Source organism: Molossus molossus, unplaced genomic scaffold (genome assembly GCF_014108415.1).
Source record: "Molossus molossus isolate mMolMol1 unplaced genomic scaffold, mMolMol1.p scaffold_m16_p_5, whole genome shotgun sequence".
In the NCBI taxonomy this organism is placed as follows: domain Eukaryota; kingdom Metazoa; phylum Chordata; class Mammalia; order Chiroptera; family Molossidae; genus Molossus; species Molossus molossus.
This window is the reverse complement of record NW_023425388.1, coordinates 36,652,967-36,661,589: the sequence shown is the minus strand read 5'-3', so window position 1 is coordinate 36,661,589 and position 8,623 is coordinate 36,652,967. Positions and strand designations below refer to the sequence as shown.

Sequence of the window (8,623 nt, the reverse complement as noted above, 5' to 3'; positions counted from 1 at the left end):
AAGGAAGCTAAAGGATAAACAAATACTATTTGTGACTCAGGTTGCTCCACTAAGGACTTACATGACCTGGTTGAGACAAACTCGCAAGTGAAGACTTGGCCCGGCTCCAGCAGCTGATCTCCTCGTTGTCTTGTTACCATATTTGGTTTAAAATGTGAGGGCTCTCTTACTGCCACATTGTTTCAATGTCCACCTAAACTGCAAACCTTTGTGTTTCTCAGTAACTCTGAAACATGCTTTGAAAATTATAACACATTCAAAAGAGAGGCTGGTGTTGGAGGTAATGGTGATATATGCAAGACACCTGTTGTTCCTTCTTCAGTGTATCTGAACATAAAATCAACTCTGATCTTCCCAGCAAAAAGCCAAACAGTTTGTTCTCCAAAACTATAGAAAAAGTCTGAACAGTATCTGGCTTTTGAAATGGCGGCCACAATTCCCCGCCTCTCTTTTATAAAAAGTTTCAAAGCACAGTTGAATAAAATAAAAATTTCTTTTCTGACAATTTCTGAATTTAAACATGAAGCTTTGCTCATTGTTTGCAAATGTAGCAAAGAAAGTTAAGAACTGCAAGAACCTGAGAGAGTAAGATAACCTTTAAAGGGAAATGGAAACTTCTAAATAGCTTATCATCTGAAATTTCACTCTGAGGCAGTCATTCTGGGGAGTCCAAGGACTGCTGACCCTGCAGAATGCAATGGCCTGGGGGCAGAGCATCATCCCCTTGCTAACATTTTGTGTGAAGGAGCTGTGTTTTCCTAGTGCCTGGAGAGACCCAGGCAGAAACATTTTGCAACTTGTGGGTAAAAGTCTCTTCAAATGATGGGACATTCTTTTTTTCCCTTCATGAGCATTTAAGCCCTATTTTAGTAATGCTACTCATAATTACTGAAAAATGAAATTTCACCAATTATAGGATCTATTCTAGAGATTTGTCCCCAAAGTTCAATTCTCAAAACTGAAGACAAAAGGCCAGAGCTGAAACCCAAAGAGCCTTTACTTGATTGCAATGCCCTTCATCTGGAAGGAGGGCTGTCTGGCTCTTCAGCATGTGATATTAACCCACTACCCTTACCGCTTCATTCATAAAACACCTTGGGACGCCATACATCATGAAACAATTTCCCCTTCCTTCTGATTTCCCAGCTGGGTTCAGTTCTTAGACACCCGGGGCCTTGAAAAGATGACAGGGCTCTTGCTGTTATGTAAACAAGTAAAAATTCCAAACTGTAAAATTCTTGTAGAGAATCTAGCAAAGGATTTATATTTCCCATGATGACTACTTCAATTTTTTTCAAATATAATTTTTTAATGGTTTTTGGTTCTTCTGTTTATGTGGATCAGCTTGTGCCCAGTCTTCCAGGGTGGCTGACCCAGTCCCACATGTGTTCTTCACAAGAGACAACTTGTTACATAAAGGTGGCTCAGTGCCAGGACTCCAGTCCCTCGGGAACAGGTTTACCAGTTAATAAACAAGTTATTATGAAGCATTTGCTAATGCCCAGGACTGTGCTGAGTACTGAGTGCTGAGTGGCTCCACGACTTTTAAGTATGAAGTGGGTATTTGATTCAAGGAATGTATAATCTGATAGAGAAGGATGACTTACATAAAAAAAGAGGCAACAGCCAAATGTCAGTTGTTGGGCAACATGGATCCGGAATTGAGTATCTGGGAAGGACTTTGGAAAGAAGTTGGACCAAGAAGTTGAACTCATGGGTTCTATTTTTATTACTTACATTTTATTTTACATTTTGGGTAAAAAATAATATATTCCCAAGGTTCAAAATTCCAAAGGTCTTCTTTCCTCCCCGTCCTTCAACTCCAACTTTCCTCCACAATGGCAATCAATGTTACTGCCTTTTTGTATATTTTTTCCGAGATATTTTATGCATATGTAAATAAATGTGAATAGATATTTCCTCCCTCTTGAGAACTACAAATGGTAGCCGCTCTCTACCATGGTCTTGTAGAGCTATTAACAGCTGAGACTCTGGAGCCTGTGTTCCCGTCTTATTACCAGTGTGACCAGGGACACGAGTCACTAAGGCTGTTTTCTGACCTCTAAAATGGAGGAAAATATGAGTACCTGCCTCTTAAGTTTGTTGTAAGGATTAAATGAGCTAATCTATATTAAATGCTTAGAAAGTGTCTGGCCTATAGAAAACACTGTAATATATGTTGGACGTTACCATTTTGACTTAATATATCTCAGAGATTTTCCATATCAGCACAAATCAAGGACTCATTTATTTATTTACAAATGCTTAATACTTTATTGAAAAACATACCATGTTGTGCTTGGTCTTGAATGATGAATAATATTTAGAACATTAGGAAAACAGTGGTGTTATAGGGCTGTCAGGGGATAGAGAAAAAATAACAGGTTAACACTACATACTTATCATTGGCTAAAACTTAAGAGACTGACCATGCTGAGCGTTAGCAAGGATGTGGAATGACTAGAACTCTCTCATACACTGCTGATAAGAATATAAAATGGTGTCATCATGTTTGAGACCAGTTTGGCAGTTTGACAATTTATAAAGTAAACACATATCTGACATATGATTGAAATGAAATGAAATGAAAATAGATATTCATCCTGACTTGTACACAAACGTACATAGCTTTATTTGCAATAGCCAAAACCTGGGAACAACCCAGTGTCCATCAACAAGTGAATGAATAAACAAGTTTTGGTAAATCTATACAATAGAATACTAGTCAGTAATAAACTAATAATAAATGCAAATTGGATAAATTTCAAAATAATGTAAAAGAGTATATACTGTATCATTTCTTTATGTAAAAGTCTAGAAAATGGAAACTATTATGAACAGAGAGCAGATTAGTGTTTGAGGATGGAAGTGCGGGTATGGAGGTGAATCACAAAAGGGCAGGAGGAACCTTTTGGGGGGATGATAAATATGTTTATTATCTTTTGATAGTTTCACATGTGTATATACATGTGTCAAAACTCATGTGTATACATGTGTCAAAACTCATCAAACAATGCATTCTAAATCTGTGCAGTTTATTATAATAAAATATACCTTAATAAAATTGAAGAAGAAAAAAATAAAAGAATTGTATTTATTTAAAACAAAAAGATTAAAGCACCCAAAATAAGCTAATAGAAAACTAAAATTTTAAAATGTTCAAATACAGTTATTTTGAGTGTGCATGCAAACAGAATAATATAAAAATAATCTAAAAATCATTTGCATTTAGTTCTTACTTTGTGTGTTTCTTTCCTTGTTCCCACATCAAAACTAAGTATGTTTACAGGAAAGGAAAAAAAATCTCTTTCTACCCTGCTGTGTTCTCTGCTGGGGCCCCTGTAAAAAGACAGATAAGAGAAAAATACAGAGAAGTTTGTTAGCATGTTTATCTCCTAAAGCATAAGAGGGCCTCAGGGGAAGAGAAAGAGCAACTAGAAAAGGTGGTTTAGAACTCCTGCTGATGTAGCATTTTCAACAAAGAACAATCAATGTGTAGGGAAAGGCAGGGTGAAGAAAAGCAGTTTTAGGTTTCCAATGGCAGCACACTGTGGGAAGGGACACATATGGGAGGGAACTAATGAAGTAAGGTTTGTTTGCAAATTCCTATGCTGCCATTTCTGGGCTGATAAGAGTCTAGAATCATCTCCAGTAAAAGGGAATTTACGTCCTGCTTTTATACAGAAAAAGCGAAGTGTGAAAAGAGCTTTTCCTGTGTTTGCTGTTTCTTAATTGCCTTCAGCTCAAAATAATTTTATCTCAAAGAGACATATTCTAGTTTCCTCCATTTTCATTATTTAGTTGGGGAATTTGTTTTTCTTTTAATTGTTTTGTTGAGTCACTTTATATTTACTTATTGAATTAAACTTCTTTTTTCCTTAAGCAGGAGATAAAGAGAGCTTGCGGGTGTGTATGAGTGTGTGTGTGTGTGTGTGTGTGTGTGTGTGTGTCTGGAGAGGAGGCCAGCATGGTAGAGATGTCTCAGTCCTAAATCATTGCTGTTTTCCCTTACACCAGCGATTCTCAAACTCTTTTGGTCTCAGGATTCATTTTGCTCTTAAGTGCCTCAAAACACCTTTGTATATGAACATTTAATGTATTAGAGATTAAAGCCCAGAATTTAAAAACTATATCAACTTCCCTGGCCGGTTTTGCTCAGTGGTTAGAGCGTCCGCCTGCGGTCCAGAGAGACCTGGGTTCGGTTCCCGCTAAGGGCACGTACTTCGGTTGCAGTTTGTCCCCGGCCCTGGTTGGTCGTGCGGGTGGCAGCCACTCGATGTGTCCCTTTCACATCGATGTTTCTCTCTCTCTCTCTTCCTCTCTCTCCCTCCCACTCTGTACAAAAAATGGAAAAATATCCTCGGGTGAGGATAAAAAGAAAAAAACTATATCAACTAATTTTTAAAATAATGAACTCATTGCATGTTAATAGAAATAATATATTTTTAGGAAAACTATATTTTAACAATAACTTTTAGTGAGAAGAATGGGGTTGTTTCCATTTTTGCCCATCTCCGTAATGTCTGGCTGTGTCCTCCTAGCTGCTTCATTGCACCTGTTGCGGCACCAGGTGTCACGTAGCCTCTGGAGAACTCCCCTGTCCAGTCACGAGGATCTGAGCGCGCACGACACAGATAACATCTTTTCACTGTTAGGAAATTGTTTTCACTTCAAGGACCTCAGTGAAAGGGTTTTCGTTGGCCCCAAATCTCTACTCTGGGGGAGACCTTGAGCCACCAGAGCGAAGTCCTGAGGACAAAATCCCTCCTTCCCCACACTGCGGAGTGGTCCGATCGCCCAGTTCCACTCGTCCCTGCGCCCTTTCCTCCTGTGAGTGGCGCGCAGGAGACAGGAGCGTGTGCTGAGGAACTTACTGGAACTGGTGGGACAGAACTTTGGGTCTAAAGAATTCAGCCAGTTGAGGTCAAGGACGCTTTTTGCTATCGAGCCGATCAATGTCTTCCCCCATTTTGTGTGATTAAATAACTCTCAGGAAAGACACTGGATGTTAATAATGAGATGTTTCCCTAGAAAAATCTGATGAAATTGATTAAGTTTTTGGTATTGTGTAGTAAAGAATCGAAGCTTTAGTACAAAAAGAGGTCTGGCCTTTGTCCCCGGCTTCCTGATAGGAGTGTTTCTGTTGGCCGGGGGTCTTGGATCGGTCAGATAGTGACTGTGATATGGGCTCTGGGTTCTGAGTCACCTAGTAGAGTTGACCTCCTGAGGGGCTGAGATCACCTCCTGGAAGAGGCCCCAGTGAAGACTCTGGACACCAAGGCTTGGGTCAATGCCATGGTTGGCGATACTGAATGCATATTGTCACACTTCAATGCCAAGAACGTGAGTGTTATGACCACAGGGAGAGGGAAATAGAAGCTCAGCATCTCGTACTTTCTTAGGCCCTGCCCATGCACTTCTTCCCTTGCCTGATCCTGATCTGTGTCCTTTAGCTGTCTTAACACATAACCACGGTGTAAACACTGCCAGTGAGTTCTGTGCATTGTTCTAGGAAATAATCAAACCTAAAAGTGGTCTTCGGAACCCTGAACTTGCAACTGATGTCAGAAGTAAGAGGAGTCTCTCTTCACGCCACTTCGTCTCTCTCTCCCTCTCTTCCTCTCTCCCTTCTTTCTCCTTTTGGAGATTTAAAGCTTTATTATCAGAACGATTAATTTTAAATAGATTCTCTAAAATGTTTTTGTATTTTTTATCCTCGCCCGAGGACTTTTTTTTTTTTTTCATTTATCTTGAGATAGAGTGGGAGGGAGAGAGAGAAAAGGGGAAACATCAATGTGTCTCTCTCACATAGAGTGGCTGCCACCCACACAACCCCAACCAGGGCCGGGACAAACCGCAACTGAGGTACGTGCCCTTAGTGGGAACTGAACCCGGAACTCTCTGGTCTGCGGGCTGACGCTCTAATCGCTGAGCCAAACCAGCCAGGGCTAAAGTGGTTTTACTATGGCACAAAACTCTTGATTCTCAGACTGTTATGCCTACTTATCTGCTAAAATGTACTTTGAAAGAAAATAAAAATATGGACCTCTTCGCAAATTTGCATGTCACCCTTGCACAGGGGCCTTGCTAACTTCTGTATTGTTCCAATGTTAGTGTATGTGCTGCTGAATCAAGCACCGAGGGCAGTCTCTATGTGGACTGCTTCTCCTACCTTCTCAGTTATACCCACAGGTGTAAACGCACATCTGTGTGTCCTGCAAACACCCCTACCAGCTCAGCTTTGCTGCCTGAAGTCCATCAATCCTGGCCTAGCCTTACAAAGGACAGGCTAGGATGTTCCTCCCAACATTTGTCAGGAGAAATCACATCAAAAGGAAGATTTAGGGCAGGTTGGGAAAAGAGGCAATGGACACTCAGAAAGATGTTCATTGAAGTAGTTATATGAATAAATAGAGAACGGATCATATAAATTATGATATTCTGTATAGTGGATATTATTTTAAAACTTGGACAGATATAAAAAGATCTCTAAAATAGTCTATTAAATTATAAGGATGTCCGATGGGACACAAAGATGTCTAACATGGAATGGAATTCCGGTGTTAATCCAAATACTAGACTTCCTAGAAGAGGTAGAATTTCTGGAATCCCAGGTGCAACTGTGACCTGGGGACGACTTGGAAGTCAGACTGAGATGACTGGACCCACCGCTTCAGCAGTATCCTCCCTACATCCATCCATGCTCTCTCTCCTCCATCACTGCTGCTGATCTTGTTCCACCCTTTCCTCCTCTCTCAAGCTCTCCTTAGAGACGCCAAGGCCTAGGAGGGAGATCCACACCCCTTGAGACCCCTGTCCCCCCCGCGGCCCCCCAAGCCCAGCTCACCCTCCACATTCTTCAAAGACCCTGACTGCACGACCACTTTGGTGGAACTTTCTTGCCTCTGAAATTCTTTTATCGCCTGACCATCAGTCCTGCATGGAAACATACACGGTCATGAATTTCGGTACCATTTGGTGGGTTTACAACTTGTTTCCTCAGCTGGAAGGTTATTTCCTTGAGGATAAGGGCCACAATCATATCTCTTTGCACTCATTAACCTGGTGAAGGAATTACAGGTAGCAGATGTTGAGTAAGTGTGTGGTTGACGGTGGGTGCAGCCCCATTCTGCAGAGCTCCAAGAGCAGCTAATTTCAAGGCAAGTGAACGAGGGCAACAGCAACCCATCATGCATACCCATCATGCATACCCATCATGCATGTGTAACAAAGGGACGCAGTCTGCTTGTCCTCATTAAGGCAATGAATAGATGACGAGCCAGTTTGAGTAAGCAAATTCTGCTATTGACCTAAAGTTCCTTTTCACAGGGACATTTCTGGTAAAGCCCTGAGCTGGGGACTGCCAAGAATGCACATTAGCCAGTAGAGAACATCACAATAAAAGTGAAATGGGGAAAATATGCCTCAGAGCAAAGGATAGAATGTACTTGCTTTAAGAAGTAAAACTCCAGTCACTAGTTATAGAATAGTCAGTACTTCCCCCAACCCAACATTAATGTTTAGGTCAGCTTCTTGGGTAAGAGGTCTGCAGCAGACTGGTGCTTGCAGTTCTGTTCCCCTTCCTGGGTCACCCTTTGAATGTAGGTGGCCTCATGACTTGCTTTGGTCAACAAAATGGTAGTGGAAATGATGCCTGTTACTCCCAAGCAGAAACATTTAACAACCAGTGGCCAGTTCTCCAAGCTACCTTCCCTTGTAGCAACCATCATGAGAACAGGTATTCAGATAGAGATGCAGCAAAATTGGGGCAGGAAGGTGGAGTGTATTCACTCAAACTATACTTATTGGGCACCAACCATGTCTCATTAAGTTTCTCTATAAAGCAGTTTGCTCCTGACTGTTCTGAGGTTTAAAAGGGAGGATAAATCATAGAATTAGGATGAGCTACACTGAGCATCCAGAGTGAGGACCAGAGGAGGGTAGATGTTTCAAACCTGTCTGGGCCTATATTATTTTCTGTGACTAATCGGACAGTGCATTTACAGTTCTAATTTTCTTTATGTTTTCTTTCTCTTAGGCTGCTTTCATGATCAGAATATGTCTAGAAAGATCTCCGATCCTCAGGATTTTGTGTGAGACTTGGTGTTCTGCGGATGCTGGGCATAGGGAAGGTGATATCCAGGTTAGGAAAATGTTGAGCACATCTGAACCATTTGCGGATTTTTTGAGCTCAAATGGATAGGTTCCTTATGTTACAACTTATGTTCCTTATGTCGATAAAGAGACAAGTTCACTGCAGGAAACAACTGAGGCCCGACAAACCAAAACAGGATTGAAGGTCCCACGGCAGGCTTGTTATTACATCCTCCATGATAATTCACTGCATAATGAGGGATGCATGGCTGCGTGAAGATACCAGGGAATAAATGGCAGGGGTTGTGGGGAAGCCAGGAGGGCACTGCCTACACCTAAGATCCTGCACTGAACACTGGTCTCTGTCCACTTCCTGTTACCTTGGGACACCAGACAGGTCTTCAAGTGTATACAGAATTTGGCATTATATTAGGAGCTGTGTGTATATACACAGGATTTGTCAACAGTCTTACAGAGACAGATTCATTTAACTGAGGGACTCTCAGCAGTTAATATCTGTAGGTCTTTT

General features: G+C 41.3%; 1 non-coding gene across 1 annotated transcript; it reads right to left on the bottom strand.

Annotated features, from left to right (window-relative positions):
• Positions 1-6,034: 6,034 nt before the first annotated feature.
• On the bottom strand, positions 6,035-6,138 carry LOC118617935. The gene has a single exon (XR_004956893.1). It is a non-coding gene; the product is annotated as a U6 spliceosomal RNA (small nuclear RNA).
• Positions 6,139-8,623: the final 2,485 nt, after the last annotated feature.